The sequence below is a fragment of the Lissotriton vulgaris genome, unplaced genomic scaffold, assembly GCF_964263255.1.
Source record: "Lissotriton vulgaris unplaced genomic scaffold, aLisVul1.2 SCAFFOLD_2708, whole genome shotgun sequence".
Lineage (NCBI taxonomy): Eukaryota > Metazoa > Chordata > Amphibia > Caudata > Salamandridae > Lissotriton > Lissotriton vulgaris.
The window spans coordinates 76,166-96,056 of NW_028249324.1; positions in this window are offsets into that span (position 1 = coordinate 76,166).

Sequence of the window (19,891 nt, forward strand, 5' to 3'; positions counted from 1 at the left end):
TAAGATTTCCTGACACCAAAAGACACCCCTGCACCCGGCGCCCTGCGGCCTCTTGTGCCTTCCTTTGGGGTACCTACCTCTTCTCCAAGATCCCAACTTACCTCTCGAAGTGGTGGTCGCACCTGAAGGATCTCCGTCCCTGAGTCTGCAGCCTTTGTCCACTTTTTAATTTTCCTATTAGATAACATTGAGCGCCCGACGGCTCAAAAGCACCATGCACCCAGCCGCCCATGGGCCGCTGGAAATGCAACTACTAATCTACTCTACTTCCCCACTTGCCCTGAGTAAGTGACCATGAGCTCAGCCACCACAGTCGCGTGACCTGCTTGCTTGCAGCCACCAATCCAAGGCCCCCTACCCTCTATTGGCTTGCATTGGGCATGCTCTCTATGCACCCGGCTGTCCCAGTGCCGCTGAGGGTGTAACAACTGTACCTTTCTCACACTGGGAGACCCCTGAGTCTATGCTAAGAACCTTAACTCTACCAGTCGAGTACTTACCTAAAAGCCGATAACTCACTTTCCTTCCATAGGTTAACATTGACTGGTTTTCACTTGAAATTTCTTCTAAGTGTGGAGTTTTGAAACTTTAAAAATATTCATCTAAAATCAGCCGAATAACGAATTCCGAATTACTTACCTGTGATCAGGAGAAAAGCCAGTACTTTACCTTTTAGTCCAGTACTGAACCACAAAAGTAATCAGAACTGTACTTACCAGTAACCTGAATTTTCTTCCATAGGAAACCATTGACTGTTTTTCTGTGAAATTTCCTCTGAGTCCATTTTTGCAAACTACAAATATTCTTTCAAAATCGTATCAAGTACTAAAACGTAATTACTTACCTGTCTTAGGTAGAGGTCTCAGTACTGAACCTAGGAGTCCAGTACTGTATTACAAAAGTAACAAGAACCTACTTTACCTGTGACTTGAATTTCCTCCCATAGGATAAGATTGCTTGGTTTTCACTGAAAAGTTTCTAAGTCTCAACTTTGAAAATACATTTATGTTCTTTAAAAATCACTACTGTAACCAGAACCCATTTACTTAACTGTTTACAGTACATGTCCTGGGACTGAATCTAGGATCCAGTCCTGGGGTTTATTTATTTATTTATTTATTTATATTTAATTTTATAGAGCGCACAGCTACCCTGAGGTTTCCCGGCGCTAAACCAATAAGGAGAATGTACAGTAGCAGAACTAAAGATCAAAGAGCCAGGTTTTGACATCCCTTCTGAATTTTAGATAGTTGGATTCCATCCGAATGGATAGAGGAAGAGAATTCCACAGGGATGGGGCCAGAAAAGCAAAAGATCGACCTCCCATTCTAGCTCTTTTCGTCCTGGGGATCAGAAGTTTATGTTGGCTAGATGAACGGAGAGTGCGGGAAGGAAGGTACGGATGAATAAGAGATTTCAAATACTGGGGGGCTTTGCCAGTGTTAATTTTGTGTACAAAACAAAGAGCCTTGAATTTGCATCGATTGTCAATGTTTAGCCAGTGAAGACTACGACGGTGCAAGGAAGTGGAAGATTTGTAGGGTAGGTTACATAGGAGACGGACTGCCATGTTCTGAACCGTTTGTAGTTTCCGAATGACCTCTTTGCCCGCACCCAGAAAGAGAACATTGCCATAGTCGAGGCGAGATGTTATTAGCGCCTGGACTACGGTTTTCTGGGTTTCAAGAGGAAGCATCCAGGTGATTTTCCTCAACCATTTGAGGATGGTTGTACAAATGGAGGAGACTCTCACAGCATGTTGTCTCATGGACAGCTGATCATCGAATATTATTCCCAGGTTACGAGCAGTTTTCGAAGGGTTGGGAGAAGTGCCCATTTGAACAGGCCAGTGGGAGGGTCCCCATAAGGCAGGATTGTTGCCAAATAGGAGGAGTTCCATTTTCCCTCCATTCAGTTTTAACTTATTATTGTACATCCAAGAGGCAATATTATTAAGTCCGTGACAGAGGGACGATGTGGTGGAAAGATGACTGGTGGAGAGGGAAAAAATAATCTGTGTGTCATCTGCATATGAGAATATAGAGAGCCCTGCCTGCTCTGCAATGTCCGCTAAGGGTCGAACATATAAATTAAAGAGAAGGGGGCTTAGGATGGAGCCTTGTGGGACACCATATGCAGATGTGTGAATTTTTGACATAGATGTAGCCGAAAAGACTTGAAATGTCCGATCGGACAAAAAACTAATGAGCCATTCAAGGGCAGAGTGAGAGATGCCAGATGTTTTTAAAGTGTTAATCAGAATGGGATGGGAGACCGTATCAAATGCGGCACTTAAATCTAATAGAATAAGTGCCACGGTCTCCCCTCTGTCAACCAGGTGACGAATGGTTTCAGAGACTCCCAGCAAAGTGGATTCTGTGGAAAAACCAGAGCGAAAACCAGATTGTGAGGGATGTAGAATGTTGTGAGATTCAATATGGCTGGTAAGTTGCTTATTTATATGTTTTTCCAGGATCTTGGAATAGACTGGAAGCAGGGAAATTGGTCGGAAATTGGCAGAAATACTAGGATCAGCATTGGCCTTTTTGAGCAATGGTACAACCATCGCATGTTTCCAGGAACTGGGGACCTTAGCCTCCCTAAGAGAAGTATTTAATAGATCCACTATGAGTTTTAGGGAAGGTGGGTCAAGGGTAAGCAAGATTTGAGGAGGGAAGGGATCAAGAGGGGAACCAGATTTAATGCTTTTCACTAAATTAAGTAGTATGGAAGGAGTAAGTGGATCCCAGACCTTAATCTCCGCCCCTTCCAGCTGAGAGAAGTCTGCGGCAATAGAAGCAGAAGGTTCAGAAACTGGACAAGCATTAGATGGACCAAAATTGGAGTATATACTCTCGATTTTGGAGAAGAAGTCTGCTAAGGAATCACATTGTGATTTATCCAAACAAGGGGCCTTGGGTTGACTGGTGGCACCCGAGATTTCCTGCACTACCTTGAACAAGGCTTTAGGACGATTTTGAGCGTTCAGGATGGATGAATTAACATATTCAGTTCTGGCAGTTAGAAAAGTAATCCATAAAGTAATCAATTGCATTTATCTAGCAAAACCCATTGAGCTTAATGTTGAAGTGTGTTTGAAATTGTGTTGCCTATTGCAACCACTGTAGCTATTGTACCTACAAAGTCTATTGCCTTCTTACAAAGTAATCACCTAAAGTCACTCATATTGAGAAAAGTATGTTTTGATACCTGTTGGTTCTAAAATAAAATAACTATATCTTTTGATATAAAACAATTGGCCTAAAGTTCAGAGTGTGTGAGACGATTTGCTGACTGAATGTGTACAACAAATGCTTTACATTGTCCTCTAATACTGTCTTACTGATCGACCAAGCTACCACTTTAGAGAGTAAGGTTATATCTAACTTTAACCTCAGCCATACCTCTGGAGACTGGGTACTCTATACACACTGTACCTTACTTTGGTTCAGTATATATAGAGCCACTTTCTTACAGTACAGATACATGTTCTCTCTGACTTCAAGTCAGACTACCTGGTGCACTCATGAAGTGGACACTGGGGACAATCTGCCTGTTAAAAATAAGATTTACAGGCACTCGGGTCATGTCAGGGACTGCATCAGGACAGAAGTGCAGAAAATGTTGGATGTGGGAGTTATTGAACCCTCAGATAGCCCTTGGGCTAGTCCAGGGGTCTTGGTACCAAAACTTCACACCCACGGTGGTAAGAGAGAGATGTTGTTCTGTGTTGACTACAGGGGTCACTGGGACGGATGCCCATCCAATCCCAAGAGAAGATGAGCTGATAGATATGTTGGCCTCAGCCATATTTCTTAGCACATTTGATCTTACAGCTGGATACTGGCAGATCAGATTAGCTGATGATGCAAAGCCAAAGACAGCATTTTATACCCCTAGTGGGCACTATACATTTGTGGTAATGCCCTTTGGTTTGAAAAATGCACCTGCCAAGTTTCAAAGGTTGGTGAATAAGGTCCTCATAGGCCTGGAAGACTATAGTGCAGCATATCTTGATGATATTGCTGTCTTTAGCTTCACCTAGGAGGATCACCTAGTCCACCTGAGAAATGTTTTGGGGGACCTGCAGAAGGCAGGCCTAACTATCAAGGCTACTAAGTGCCAGATGGGGCAGTCAGGTTGTGTACCTTGTAGGTGGAGGCCAGGTTCAACCGTTACAGAGCACAATCCAGACCATCATGGATGGGAAGCTCCAACTACCCAGATACAGGTCAGAGCTTTCTTGGGCCTGACTGGGTACTACAGAAGATTTGTCAAGGGTTATGTTTCCATTGTGACACCCCTGAATGACTTAACTTCTAAAAGAATGCCAAAGAAAGTGCAGTGAACAAATGCATTTAATGACCTGAAGCAGGCCATTTGCACTGCACCAAATTCTGCAAAGTCCTAACTACTCCAACAAATGTATTGTCCAAACAGATGCATCTGAATTGGGGGTAGGGGCTGTGCTATCACAATTGAATGATGAAGGTCAGGACCAGCCAGTAGCTTTTATTAGCGGAAGGCTGACCCCTTGAGAGAAACGTTGGTTAGCTATTGAGGGGGAGGCCTTTGCTGTGGTTTGGGCTCTGAAGAAGCTGAGGCCATACTTGTTTGGTACCCACTTCACTGTTCAGATTGCCCACAAGCCCCACTTATGGCTAAAACAGATGAAGGGTGAAAACCCCAAACTTTTGAGGTGGTCCATTTCCCTACAGGGGCTGGGCTATGCAGTGGGACATAGACCTGGGAGTAACCATGCCAATGCAGATGGACTCTCACAATATTTCCACTTAGAACATGAAGACTCAACTGGTGAAGGTTAGTTTAATGTCCCTGTTTTTTTTGGTGTGGGGGGGGGTTGTGTAGGAGAGTAGGATCTGCTTACTATGGTTACCCTCACTTTATGCTGGTGTTTCACTGTTTCTCGACTTTAGTCTGGCTGGAGCCCTGCTATTCAGGACCCCAGCCTAGCTGCTTCCTCTCTAAAATGATTGCATGTACTTTAGGTACACTCCAGATTGGTTACTGGGTTATCCTTGTGAGTCTCTCGTATATGGTACCTTAGTTACCAAGGGCATAGGTACCCCAGAGGCCTACCAGGGGCTGAAGCATGTATTATGCCACCCCTGGGAAGCCTTCCAAAATGGCACCACAGGTCTGCTACTGCAGCCTGGGTAAGGTTGTGCATGCACCCTTTACTAAGATATAGGTTACATATATCTATCTTTATTCACTGACAAATATAAACCTATAAGTCACTCCTATGGCAAGCCTTATCAATCCTGAAGGCAGGATGCTTGGTTATTTGTGAGAAGGTGCCCATGCATATGAGCTGGGCCCCTTTGCAGCTTTCGGAGCCTATTCTCTGAGGCTGTTCTGTGATGCAGCCAGACCATATACTCTTAAGTGCATTATAACCTCGCGGTAAATGCTAACTTTGAAATGGCTTCATGGAAACATGTTGTGTTTGGTGTCAAACTCTTTGGAAACCTACACCACCCACCCCGCCAGTCCTGGGGGTGGGGTAGAATTCCACCCTTCTGGAGGAAGAGACATGTACACACTGACCTAACCGGTAATATTTTAAAAGAACCCTATCATCACAAAATTAATGCTGCAGCCACAGACACAGGTCTGACCTCCTGCTGATGGCCGAAACTCCAGCAGGGAAGGCCTGGACAATAGGTTTCCTGTCACAGGAAGGTGTAACCACCTCCCAGACAGGCTTTAGTGTATTGGGGCTCCGTGGGTGCATTCAGAGAATGCTTTTCAGACAGTGCTGGGGGCACACTTGGTGTCCCCATGCATACCCCAGTTCAAACCTGTTTGCAGGGGTTCTCAGCCCCTGCTCTCGGGCGAAACTGGACAAAGGAAAAGGGGTGTAACCACCCCTCTTCTCAGACCGTCCCATAGGTGGGTCCCCAGAGTATTTCCAACTGCCTTCCTTAGTATAATTAAGGGACCCCTGGCAACAGGTCTTCAGATTACACCTGGACAAAACTCTGATACATATATCCTGGAACTTCGACATTCTACACGACTAGAAGACGTAAGAATTTCCCTTGGGGTCAATGGGTGACTCCCCTGTTCAAACACTCACCAAAGAAGCATCTTGCTGGTCTGTATTTCTGAAGCTCCCGCTGGACTCCGAAGTATTTGCAACTCAGGACATGGACTTCCAGACTTCTCAGAGTCTGACACGAGATCCCAGCAAAGCTGAGACCCGCAGCTCTCATGAGTGACGTGGTACAAGAACTCCTGGACACGTGCACATTTGAAAGTGCATTGGCTTCCCGAGTTTTCCCGAAGTTGTACATTGGGCTCCTTGTAGTCCAAGCCCCGAGCACCGTCTGCATCGAAGACTGTGGACCTACACTCCACAAATGTTCCGTGAGCCTGCTTCTAGCATTCCTGCTCGATGCCCCTTCGCGATCCTTGGTCTGTCAACTGGTGGGTCCCCACAAAGGTAACTCTTCTTTTCCCTGGGCTTCCCTGGTTTCCTCAGATGTGCCCTGACTCCCCACTGAGTGGTGCGTCCCTCAGACCTTGCTGGTCTGCACCAAAGCCAATCTCTGCTTTCTGCGTGGGTCGCTGTTGCCAAGGCTTGTTGGGTCTAATCCGCAAACCGACACCATAGCACTCAACATCCTTTGTGAGACAGCTCGAATCCAGCTCCTGGTAGTCAACAACGCCTCCTGGTCCTCGTGGCTGAAGAGTCACGCTTAACCTTCTTCACCTGAAATCGCCCAACATTTGTTGGCATCGGCTCATCGCCTTCCTGGTCACTGGCAAGTGACCCATACTCTGTCCCCTCTGCTTTCAGGTTCTTCACATCTCTAATCTACCCTTGGATCTACCCGGACACTTTCCACTTGGACGCCAGTAGCACTTTGCAGCTGATCGCCATTGAATTCGACATCGAAACCGGACACGAAAAGACACCTATGCACCCGGCTTTCCTGAGTGAGGTAACTCGAGTACTCTGGTGCTCCCGTGGGTTTTGATTCTAGAACCTCCTAGTTCTAAACTAGCAGTTTAAAGCTGCTCCTCAGGCTGCACATGCAGACTAAGTGCCATTTTGTATTCTGCCATGTGCAGGGTGGCATATTCAGTGCTACACCTCTGGTTGGACACTCTAACTTACATGCCCTGGGTGCCCTTGGTACCATATACGAGGGACGTATAAGTAAGTTCAAGTTCAACTTCAAGTTCCAAAATTTGTATAGCACACTACTCACCCAGAGGGTCTCAAGGCGCTTGGGGAAGGGAGGAGTATTTATTTATCGAATATCCAAGTTTTTAGTTGCTTTCTGAAGGAAAGGTGGTTCTGTGTAAGGCGGAGGTGGGTGGGGAGAGAATTCCAGGTTTTGGGCGCTAAGAAGGAGAAGGATCTTCCTCTCATGGTGGATCTGTGGATACGTGGAATTGCGGCGAGGGCTTGATTGGACGATCGTAGTTGTCGAGAGGGGGTGTAGAAGGATAGACGCGTGTTGAGGCATTTGGGTCCTAGGTCGTAGAGGGCTTTGTGTGCGTGGGTGAGTAGACGGAACGTTATTCTCTTGTTGACAGGGAACCAATGGAGGTCTTTCAGGTGGCCGGAGATGTGGGCTTGCCGAGGGATGTCCAAAATGAGTCTGGCTGAGCATTTTGGATACGTTAGAGTTTTTTCTGTAGATTGGCTGTGGTTCCGGCGTAGAGGGTGTTTCCATAATCCAGTCGGCTTGTGACCAGTGCGTGGGTGACCGTCTTTCTTGTTTCGGTGGGGATCCAACGGAAGATTTTTTTGAGCATTCATAGGATGTTGAAGCAAGAAGATGAGACGGCGTTGACTTGTCTGGTCATCGAGAGGGAGGAGTCCAGGATAAAGCCCAGGTTACGTGCATGGTCCGTAGGTATGCGTGCGGTTCCGAGGGCCAGAGGCCACCATGAGTCGTCCCAAGCAGAGGAGGATGGCCCTAGGATGAGGACTTCTGTTTTGTCCGGATTTAGTTTTAAACGGCTGTTCTTCATCCACTCGGATACTTCTTTCATTCCTTCGTGTAAGTTGGTTTTGGCGGTGTTTGGGTCTTTGGTGAGGGAGAGGATCAGCTGGGTGTCGTCTGCGTAGGAGATGATGTTGAGGATGTCTTGGCGTGCGATGGAGGCGAGGGGACTCATGTATATGTTGAAGAGGGTAGGACTGAGTGAAGATCCTTGGGGTACGCCGCAGATGACTTCAGTGGCCTCTGATCTAAAAGGGGGGAGGCGGACTCTCTGTGTTCTTCCGGTGAGGAACGAGATGAGCCTGTCCAATGCTTTTCCTTGTATTCCAACGTTGCTGAGGCGTTGTATGAGGGTGCTATGACAGACTGTGTCAAAGGCTGCGGAGAGGTCAAGTAAGATGAGAGCGACTGTTTCTCCGTTATCCAGTAGTGTTCGGATGTCGTCAGTTGCAGCGATGAGGGTGGTTTCGGTGCTGTGTTTGGCTCGGAAGCCGGACTGTGAGGGGTCGAGGGATTTGTTGGATTCGAGGAAGGCGGCGAGCTGACTGTTGACAGCTTTCTCTATGACTTTGGCAGGGAATGGGAGGAGCGAGATGGGGCGGTAGTTCTTAAGTTCGGTTGGGTCTGCAGTGGGTTTCTTCAGAAGGGCGCTGAGTTCGGCATGTTTCCAGTTTTCCGGGAAGGTAGTTGAGTTGAGGGAACAGTTAATGACATCGCAGAGATGGGGTGCGATGATGGAGTCTGCTTTGTTGAAAATGTGGTGGGGACATGGGTCGGTTGGTGATCCTGAGTGGATGGAGTTCATCAGGCGGATGGTGTCTTCGGTGGAGAGTGGGTTCCAGGCCCAAATGTTGTTAGAGTGCGGTTTTGGTTCGGAGGTGGGTGGAGTGGACTGGTCTTCGGACTGGTTTTCAAAGCTGTTATGAATTTCGGCGATTTTGTTGTGGAAGAACGAGGCTAGAGAGTCGCAGAGGTCTTGGGAGGGAGTGATGTCGTTAGTGCCGGCGGAGGGGTTAGTGAATTCTTTGACAATGTTGAATAGTTCCTTGCTGTTTTGGGCATTGTTATCGAGTCAATCCTTGATTGCTGATTTCTTGGTGGATCGAATCAGTTGATGGTGTTTGCGGGTGGCGTTCTTGAAGGTGGCTAGGTTGTCAGTGGTCGGGTTTTTTCTCAGGTTTTCTCGAGAGTACGACAGAGCTTCTTGGATTTTTTAAGGTCATCGTTGAACCAGGGGGATTTTTTGCTACCTTGCTTGATTAGATGGGTTTCCAAGGGTGCTAGTTCGTCGGTGTTGTGGGTGACCCACTGTGTGAGGTTGGTGGCTGCTTGGTTAGGGTCCGATGAATTGGTAGGGGGTTTTGGAGAAGCGATGTGAAGAGCTGGTCGGTGGAGATTTTGTTCCAATTTCTTCGGGGAATGGGCTGTGGTGGGTTGTGGGTCGTGGACTTTTTGTAGTTGAAGTGAACGCATCTGTGGGTGGGGGTGTCAACGAGTTGTTTGAGTCCGAGATTGGCCAAGTTGTCCAGGAGGGTGGTGGTGTTGTCGTTTTTCTTTTCCAGGTGAAAGTTGAGGTCTCCCAGTAGAATGTAGTTCTCGGATGGGAGGGCATGTAAGCTGATGAAGTCAGCGACGTCTTCGCTGAATTGTATGCGGGGTCCTGGGGGTCTGTAGATGAGGGTACCTCTGAGTGTGGTTTTGGGGTCGGTGTGGATCTTGAAATGAAGGTGTTCGGCGGTAGCGAGGTTATCGTCGGAACTGGTCGTGATGCCGATGGTGTTCTTATGGACAATGGCGATGCCTCCTCCTGTTTGGTTGGAGAGATCTTTTTGGATGATCTTGTAGGTGTCTGGGATGGCTATGGCGATGTCGGGGGCTGATGAGGCGTTCATCCATGATTCTGTAAGGAAGGCGACGTCTGGCGATGTAGTGTCGAGTAGGTTCCAGAGTTCAATGGAGTGTCTGTGGACTGAGCGGGTGTTGAGCAGGATGCACTTTAGGTGGTTAGTGTTGGAGCTCTGTTTGGAGTTTGTGGATTTGGTGTGGGTCCTGATGCAGTCGAACTTGCAGGAGTGGCAGGTAAAGGGTCCATGGGTGTGTCCTGTGGCGGCTTGGTAGCAGTTTGGGAGTAGGCCGGGGTTAAGGGCTGAGAGGGTTGCGGGGTCGTATGTTATGCGGGTGGAATGGGTAAAGCGGGGTCCAGGGGGTCTGGCGCTGGGCGCGGTCCAGGCACGGACGGGCGTAGACGGGCTTACCTTTGGCGCGCCTTCGGCGTGCATGGGGCGCGACCGCTGCGCGGGAGCGCTGCACGCAGAGGCATCTGTCATATGTGGATAGTGGGAGGGGAGGGGCGAGGGAGGAGCAGCTGGGAGGCGGGAGCGGGGTGGAGATCCGGGCAGGGAGGCACAACAACAACAAAATGGCAGCAAGCCAAAAGCGAAACAGGATTGGGGCACAATCAGCGAGAAAAGCGCGATGCAAATGGCAGTGGCACCGGCACAGTCATGCACAAATCAATTTCACAGGCAGCGCGGCACAATTGTAAGTATAGTTAAAGCGCACTTAGGCAATCCAGCGCTACAACACAAAAATGATGATTAAATCAATAAACAATCAGGCAATCTAGCGCTACGATACAATTGCGATATTCAATTAGGCACTAGCAGATGTGTGAGCGGGGCGAGGCAGCAGCCAGCAGTCTGGCGGTATAGCGCTACGATACCAGTGGTGGCAGGCAGATCGGGGAGCAGCGTGAGGAGCGACTGCTTCTGTTGGGAACAGGATGGGGGTCAGCTTAAGCCAATTGGTTGGTGGGGTCAACAGTTTCACTGACCCCATCTGACTGTCTGATGAGTGAGGGACGAGTGCCCTCCCTCACTAGTTAACCCAAGGCCAGCTACTGAAAGGAGGCAGAAGACCCATCCCTCCAGAGCCCTTGCAGGCTATTCTCCCAGAAAGCTGCAGTGAAGTTAAGTTTTAATGGGTTTTTTTGTTTAGTTCATGTGTGCTTGTATGTATGAATGTGTGTGTGTATTTGTGAGTGAGTCTTGTGGATGGGGGTGTGTGTATGTGCACATGTGTGAATGCATGGGTGTGAGTGATTGTTATATGTGTATGTGTGGAGCCCCCTGCATCCTCCCTGGTAAAATTATTGGCAGCCACTTCTTGTCAGGAGGTCTGGTTAGCAGGTCTCAGTGTACATTCAGATCGAAACAACTAGCAGCATCAGTACAAAAGTTTGGGGGTGATCATGCAAAAAGAGGCATTTCCTTCCACTTCCTCTTACTCACTTCCTATACTTGCTATCTTTCTCAATCTCACCAATGTGCAGAATAAAGTTACTTTGACATTGGCACACCCTGAACACCCTCAAACCTCTGAAATCTATAGGACCCATTGTATCACGTGACTCTTGACATGTCCTATGACACAAATCAAAGATTTGCCCAAGGCCTGTCAATAGTGCACAGGTGCATACATTTTTCTGATACATCACTGGCCCAGTCTCCTGCTTCAGTGAAATCCTGTGAGAATCCATCCCTCTCACAGAGGGGAGGCAGCAGGCCCCATCTGCAGGAGTCATCATTACCCTGGATGTACCCAGTAATTAGAAGGGCGTGAGCAGAGCTGAAGCACAGAGGAGTAAACCCAGGAGTAATCTCAGAGGTACCTGCCAGCTGCCAGGGGTGGGGTAGAGGTGTGTCTGGGGACGCTGCTTCTGAGACTGAAAGAAATGTGACAATAATTTAATTCTATATCAATATTTTCTGTACATCCTGTGCCCCCACCTCTGAAGTACTAACAGCAGAAATTGAACCACATCTGAGTGTTCTGAAGGCTGATTATATAAGGCACACACCTGAGTTAATATATCTAATAGTTTTCTATATATACACCCATGTTTAAATGTAAAATGTGTTTCTTATTGTTGAAAAGAAAAATGTACTTTTGGCTTTGAATTACTATAGCCTGAAGACAAAGTTTAAAAATAAAGATGGCTAAAAAAGAAAGTAGAATAAAAAGTGAGCAAAGGAAAAAATGGCCCATCAGTCCTCGCAACGACATGACACTTTTTTTAAGTGTAAGTGCACTTGTGATCAGGAAAAATGCTGTCACTCACAACGCAAGAGAGCCAAGGGCTGAAGGAAGCTTAACACGTCACCCAGCTAGTACAATGAGGGGGACAAAATCAAAGAGTGAATTACTATTGAACTGAAGGAAGTGATCAAAAGACCCTCTATGTATAGTATACATTTGTAAATTAAATTATTTAGGTCATTACCTGAGGCTGATTAAACAGTTAAAGATGCCTGTAGAATATAACTACAAGGAAGGCATACAGAGTCATAGCTATTAATGGGGAATACGATGCAGGGTAACCTTCTGGTACACAATTAGAAGCTTAGACAAACTATTTGCTGTATAGTACAGCATGCATATGACACATTAAATGAAGTTAAAAGATTTCTCATCTGCCTGAAGGAAGCTTCCTTTCGTGGACCTTTGGAGGTGCACTGAAATCCCCAAGCACCGCAATGATGCAGCCGCTCAAAGTAGTACTGAGCATCGTTGTTTGTGCATTTCCACTGACAAGTAAATAACAAATCAATTGGCGGGACATTTTGGTGGTGCAAAGTCTTGATAAATCTTCCTCTTAGTCTGATAAATCAGACCACATCATGTCAGGCTTGCATTTTCAACCCTGTCTAAAATATGTTTTAAAAGCCTGCCGCATTTAAAAAAAGATGGCTCTCTTCATATAGTATGTCTATGAAAAAAAGGAGTGAAAGTGTACGGACGCATGAAAGAGTGAATGTGTGTGGACGCACTAATGAGTGAATGTGTGCGGACGTAAGAAGGGGTGAATGTGTGCGGACGTAAGAAGGAGTGAATGTGTGCAGACGCATGAAGGAGTGAATGTGTGTGGACGCACGAAGGAGTGAATGTGTGCGGACGCAAGAAGGAGTGAATGTGTGAGGACATAAGAAGGAGTGAATGTGTGCAGACGCACGAAGGAGTGAATGTGTGTGGACGCAAGAAGGAGTGAATGTGTGCGGACGCAAGAAGGAGTGAATGTGTGTGGACGCACGAAGGAGTGAATGTGTGCGGACGCAAGAAGGAGTGAATGTGTGAGGACGTAAGAAGGAGTGAATGTGTGCAGACGCACGAAGGAGTGAATGTGTGTGGACGCAAGAAGGAGTGAATGTGTGCGGACGCAAGAAGGAGTGAATGTGTGCGGACGTGCGCCACTGTTCAGAGGTAGAAGATCAACTTATGAATCGCAGTGCAAGCACTTCATAGGAGGCGAAAGGATACAGTCAAATAGAAGATGTGTGAGGTGAGTGTGAGAAAGTGCCATCTTTCTTGCATGGTATGCCCCCACCTTTTGCTGAATTGCTGATGTGCTTTGACTGAGTGTGCCCTGGGCTCCTGCCAACCAGGTGCCCAGGGCCTGTGTTCCTTCCCTAAAACTGTATTGAAACTTAAACCCAATTGGCATCTCTGGTCACCTGGTACCCAGGGTACTGTGACCAGAGAAGGCCCCTCAGGGCTGCAGCACTTATGGTGCCACCCTTAGAGGCCCTGTACTCTGACACACACACACTGCCTTTGCAAGCTGCGTGTCTTGGTGCAGAACAAACCACAGAGTCAACATGGCACACATCCCTGTGTGCCATGCCCACAACACACTGCCCTGGCATACCTCAGTCACCCCTCTAGCTGGATGCCCTATGCCAGTGGTGTGGGTACAAGGGCATGAACCCTGTACCCCTACAGTACCCAGGTCCATTCCTGGGCACTGTAAGTGCAGTGCTGCCATTAAGAGTATATGGTGTTGGGAGGTTGTCATCACCAGACTTGCCCTCCAATGGATCCTCGTTAAAGGATTTAAAGTGTACTCATTCCAATTACAGAGCCTCGAAAGAGTCCTGTATTGTTATTTTTCGTCACTACCTCTCCGAGTCGGGAATGGGTAATTTGCGCGCCTGCTGCCTTCCTTGGATGTGGTAGCCGTTTCTCAGGCTTCCTCTCCGGAATCGAACCCTGATTCCCTGTTACCCGTGGTCACCATGGTAGGCACAGAAAGTACCAGAGAAAGTTGATAGGGCAGACATCCGAATGTATCGTCGCCGTCACGGGGACGTGCGATCGGCCCGAGGTTATCTAGAGTCTCCAAAGCGGCCGGGCGAGCCCGGATTGGTCTTGGTCTGATAAATGCACGCATCCCGGGAGGTCAGTGCTCGTCGGCATGTATTAGCTCTAGAATTACCACAGTTATCCAAGTAACAGATGGAGCGATCAAAGGAACCATAACTGATTTAATGAGCCATTTGCAGTTTCACTGTACCGGCCGTGTGTACTTGCACGTGCATGGCTTAATCTTTGCATACGCTACTGGCAGGATCAACCAGGTATGTCTCCACTTGAACCTGGCCAGTGGAGACTCCTGGTCTATTGACACGCAAGTAGACATTTATGTTACTGAATTTCAGTTTTCTCATTGTAAATAATTGTTCTATTTTAAGTTTATTTGTTTATACATATTTTTGTTTGCATAAAACTTTATTGACATGCTTTAAACAGTCAAAATCTATGCAACTATAAGCTCTCTCTGCCATTGGCCAGATATTGGCCAGATTTTGGTCACATGATCGGACTTTAGACCAATAGGAACACTTGAAACATTGCGCGTTTCACCCTTTAACTCATACTAATACATTGATAGGCTAGCAGCGCTGGCTGCTTAAAAATCATTTACGAGTAACACCGAGGTGAATATCTATCTTGTGAAACGCTGTTGCGAGCTTTTGAGTAAGTTTACACTTTAAGAACTGATTGTTGAATGTTCATGTGGCTCAGAAAGTGACGCATATGATGCTTACTTGTGTACTTAATATTGGCTGTTTTTTTACAGCGTCACTTACCATTCATTTTACCATCATGTTACTTGATCACGCTGACAACATGAAATGTGAGTGCCGAACGGCGTTTTTGGATTATGACAGCTTTTTTACACTTTGGGGTCACACTGGTGTCCATGAATTCTATAATGTTTAGATATTGTGATAAGTTTTTGATTACGTTTATGTTATATTTACAACTTTTTGTTAATATACCTTGTTTCAGCTTCTTGGTCCCCGATGAAGGGCTAAATAGCCCGAAATGCATTGGACGTTGATTAACATTTGATCATTCTTAAAAAATAAGTAAAAAATGAAGATAATTCGCATTTGAAAAATGAACTTATGAATAAAATAAGGTGGTAAATATGGATGAATATTCGTATCTTTTCACTATTAATCTGTTGTAAGGAATTATGGTAAATTCCCAGAAAATTAAAGTGGAGCGCCGGGGTATGCTTCTAACGATCCGTTAGAAGCACTTATTTGATGCTGCCTAGGCTGCCACCCAGCAGACACATTTCTGGACCCCTGGGTATAGAGCCATCAGCTCTCATGAGCCTGCAACAATGCACATCCTGGGGCGAGTTGCTAGGCCTCCTCCCCCAGGATGGGCAGGGGAAGCTTCAAAGGCATGCTGCCTTTGTGAGCTTCTCAAGGCCACTTTCTGTACTCAGCAACTGGCCCCCACCGGTTCTGACCCCCACTCTGGCTGGAAGGTAGGCGGGAAAAACAAAGTGAGGAAAGGGGGTGTGCAGAGGCTGGAACACCCCCCTCTGCCAACCCCACCCCTCAGGTGGGGGAGGCGAAGTAAAGCACAACTCCGGGCTCTCGCTATTTTGAGAATGGGGAGCCCTACCCAATCAGAGCTAGGCTCCTGCCCCCTTCCCACTGGAGAGTGGCAGGATAGGGGGTGTAATCACGCTAGGAAAGGGACCCATTGGTCCCTGTCCTTCCCCTACCTGTAACGCCCCTAAATGTAGTACTTAGGGGCACCCTGAACCTTTCTTCCTCAGATCTCGATTCTGAAACTACCAAGAAGAACAAGAAGAAAGAATACCTGTTGTGCAGCTGCTAACAAGAGGACGACACCAACTGACTTGGTCCCAGCCCTACCAGCCTGTCGACCTTCGAACCTGCTGCTGCTAAACCCCGGTGTCTCCTGTTGTCAGCAACCTCGAAAACCCTGGAGGACCTGATTGCCTTGCTCATCCAAAGTCAGGGACTCCCACAAGCAGTGGTTCTGCTCAAAGATCTAGAACCCCTGGTGCCAGACAGGAACCGCAAATCCAGCACACTCTGCACCCGCCGAGCCCTGCCCGTAGCTGAGTGGACAAAGACCATGAGTATGTCTCCTCGGTGACTGTGACTCAGAATCCAGCACCCAAGGACCCTCCTTAATGCTCCTGATGACGCCTGCAGCCTCACAACAAGGGACCCCTCCAACCGTGACCAGCAGAGGGTAAGATTTCCCGACACCAAAAGACACCCAGCAGCTGGCACCCCACGGCCCCCTGTGCCCAACTCTTAGGTGTCTACCTATCCTACAGCTTCCCAACTTACCTCCCGAAGTGGTGGTCGCACCTGAAGAATCTCCTTCCAGAGATTGCAGCCTTTGTTCATCTTGCTGCTTTCCTATTGAAATACATTGGGCGCCCGAAGGCCCAAAGAACGCTGCATCCAGCCGCCCAACTTCCACTGGAAGTGCAGCAACTGTCCTATCCTACTTCCCACTTGCCCTGTGTAAGTGACCCGGAGCTCAGCTCCCATAGCTGCGTTGCCTGCCTGCTAGCAGTCACCAACCAAAGGCCCCCTATCCTCCATAGGATAACATTGGGCCTACTCTCTCTGCACCTGGCTGCACCTGTGCAGCTGAGGGTGCAACTACTGTACCTACCTGACCCTTGGAGACCCCTGAGTCTAACCCCAGAATCGTAACTCTGCCAGTGGAGTACTTACCTGAACACCGATAACCTACATTTACTCCATAGGGTAATATTGACTGGGTTTCACTTGGAAATTCTTTTTAAGTATTTGGGGGCATATTATCAATGGCCAGCGATAATTATCGCTGGCCGTGCTTAGTGATAATTTTATTATTGCAGGCTATCTCTTGAACCTATCGCCCTGGTGGCGCATTATTAACAACGCATTTCTCCAGGCCGATAAAAATTCCAGAATTAGCAAGGTTATCGCTCTTTTGCAGGGAACATCGCTGATTTTCCAGCGATTTTCCCTGGAAAACGGCGATAACCTTGCTGATAGGACCCACAGGGTCGTATCAGCATAATCCACCCCAATGTTAGGGATAGGTAAGTCTGAATTTTAGCAGACGTTCGTTTTTGGAGAAAACTGCTGTTTTCTCCAAAAACTAACGTGTGCTAAAATCCTGTGGGCTGCCTTGTAAATATCGCAATGTGAACATCGGCAATATTTGCAAGGTTGTCCATCCTGGGTACGCCCTGTGACGCCCACTTTGCATCTCATTAGAGATGCAAAGGAAGGCATTGGGAAAAAGGGTGCTACCATGCACTTATGCATATTAGCACCCTTTTGTAAATAGGGTGATAGTTTTATCTCTGCTTTTTTGGCTTTTTAAGCCAAAAAACCTGAGATGAAGCCCTTGTAAAAATGCCCCTGAGTTTATAAACTTTGAAATATTCACTAAAAATCACCCGATCAAGGAAAACAAATTTACTCACCTGTTACCAGGAGAAATCCGAGTGCTGGATCTTTGTGCCCATCACTGACCCTAAAAAGTAATTATAACTGTGATTTTCCGATAACCTGATTTTCTTCCATAGGATAGATAACATTGACTGGTTTTAGGCAGAAATTCTTCTGTGGCGATTTTTGAAACATACCAATATTCCTTAAAAATCGCCTGTGTAACAAAAACGATTTCTTTCAACTGTTTACAGGAGATGCAGCAGGGCTAAATACAGGATCTAGTCCTGAGTAAGAAAAACATATGTAAAGTAATTGATATTGCATTTTACTTAAAACTCCCATTGAGCTCAATGTTATAATTGTGTTTAACTTGTGTTGCATATTGCAACAACTGTATCTATTGCATTTAAAAGTCTATTGCTATTTTAAAGTATTCAACTGCAACATCTCATTCTGAGAAAGTATTTTTATACCTACTTGTGGTTCTAAAATAAAACAACAATATACTTTTCTATACAAAACAATTGGCCTAGAGTTCAGTTCTTGAGTGTGTGAGACCATTTGCTGACTGAGTGTGTACAACAAATGCTTTACACTATCTTCTCATACTGCCTTACTGATCGACCTGTAGTGTAGTTCCTATTTTCCCTATAGGCCCTGCGCATTGGAATAACATAAACAGCAGTGTAGATGTAGGACTGAGGTCGTCTAGGTCTCTACTGACTATGTTAGATTTAATTTAGGTTTGCGCCAGCTAGCTCAGAGGTCACTGGAAACTTTCTTGAATGAAGAGGAAGGGATCAGCTTCCCTGGCTCAGACAAGAAGGGATTCAGCTTCCGACAACCGCATAAACATGACAACTTTGCTCCCTCAGAATAAGAGTCAATCTCTAGAGTCGTGAAAACAATAGACAGCTATTTCACTCAGTCAGATGTGCAAACTTAGTTTCACCAGAATGCAGAGAATAGAGAGACGGGCGTTTTCAATAAAAGGTATTGTTTATTGAGCAGTCTTCCTTCTCATGCAAGAGAAATGAATTGCCACAATTGCAAGACTTAATGTAAAGTAAAGTACGTACAGTAAAAGGAGTATTATAAAATAATACTGTAAAAGCATTGATATGGTTTCTTAGCCATAGGACACTTTAAAATGGATAAAATATATACATACATATATACACAGGCTAACGTCCTCAACTGGTGCTTCTAAACTACGCCTACCCCGGTGTGCCTGACCTAAGCCTAATACGTGGGAAGGAGTAAGGAAGTAGCAGTTTAAGTTAAGTAGGTTTGTTGCCAAGGATCTGTTCAAGAATTCTCTCTAAGGGTTTAGTCAGCACTGTACCTTGGGAATAGAATGTAGGAGGTCTGGTATCTCTCTCTCAGGACTCGATATCCCAGTCACCCGCAAGGGTAGGCTGGAAACGGCAGAGCTGGATTTTCTCGGCAGGAGAAAAGACAGCGTCTTTCTCAGCGCGTCAAAGAGGAGGGGCAGCGTCCGTGGGCTTCTCGCGTCTGCTGGGCTCTCGGAAAGTAGATTAGCTGCTCTGCTCCAGAAACACCACTGTGTGTTTGCTTAAGGCAACGTTGGTATATTTATACCTGAAAGGTGCCGAGTTTGACGTAAGGTTTGGACATAAGACGTCAATAAAGATGTCACTAAGAACTGGCCGTTCTTACAGTGCTCGCAGGAGTTCTATTACAAATCAAAACAAAGCAAGCAGGGATTTCCCAGGTTGCTGGAGGTTTGGTGTGTTGAAAGAACTCGGTGTGCTTTCTAGGAATCTAAAGAAGTAGCTTCTGCCATGCCTTGGGCTGCAAAGGCAATTTACTGAAATATGGATCTGATTCTTATGCCATTGTAGGGATATTATTGATTATAGCGGTACAGGGGCATAAAGTCACAATATTGAATCGGGTTCCTAGATAAAACACATCAGACCAAGCTACCACTTTAGAGAGTAAGGTTATATCTAACATTTACCTCTGCCAAACCTCTGGGGACTGTGGACTCTGTGCACACTGTATCTTACTTTGGTGCAGTATACACAGAGCCACATCCTTACAGTGAGGCAGTAATATTCCTCTGGGCAGAGGGAGTCAAGAACCCAACTCTGTCTATTTTTTTAAAACATGGTCAAAATCAGAAATAAAAAATAGTTTTCTAAATCAAATACATATAGGAGATTAAAAAACCTGGTATGACAAAAATGGAGGTGTTTGAGGACCCGATTCACAAAGGGCGTCTGCACTCATGGTGGAGACCTCATAGTTATGGTGGGGAGCCTGCACTTATGGTGGAGACCCCACAGTCGAGGTGTGTAGCCCGCACTC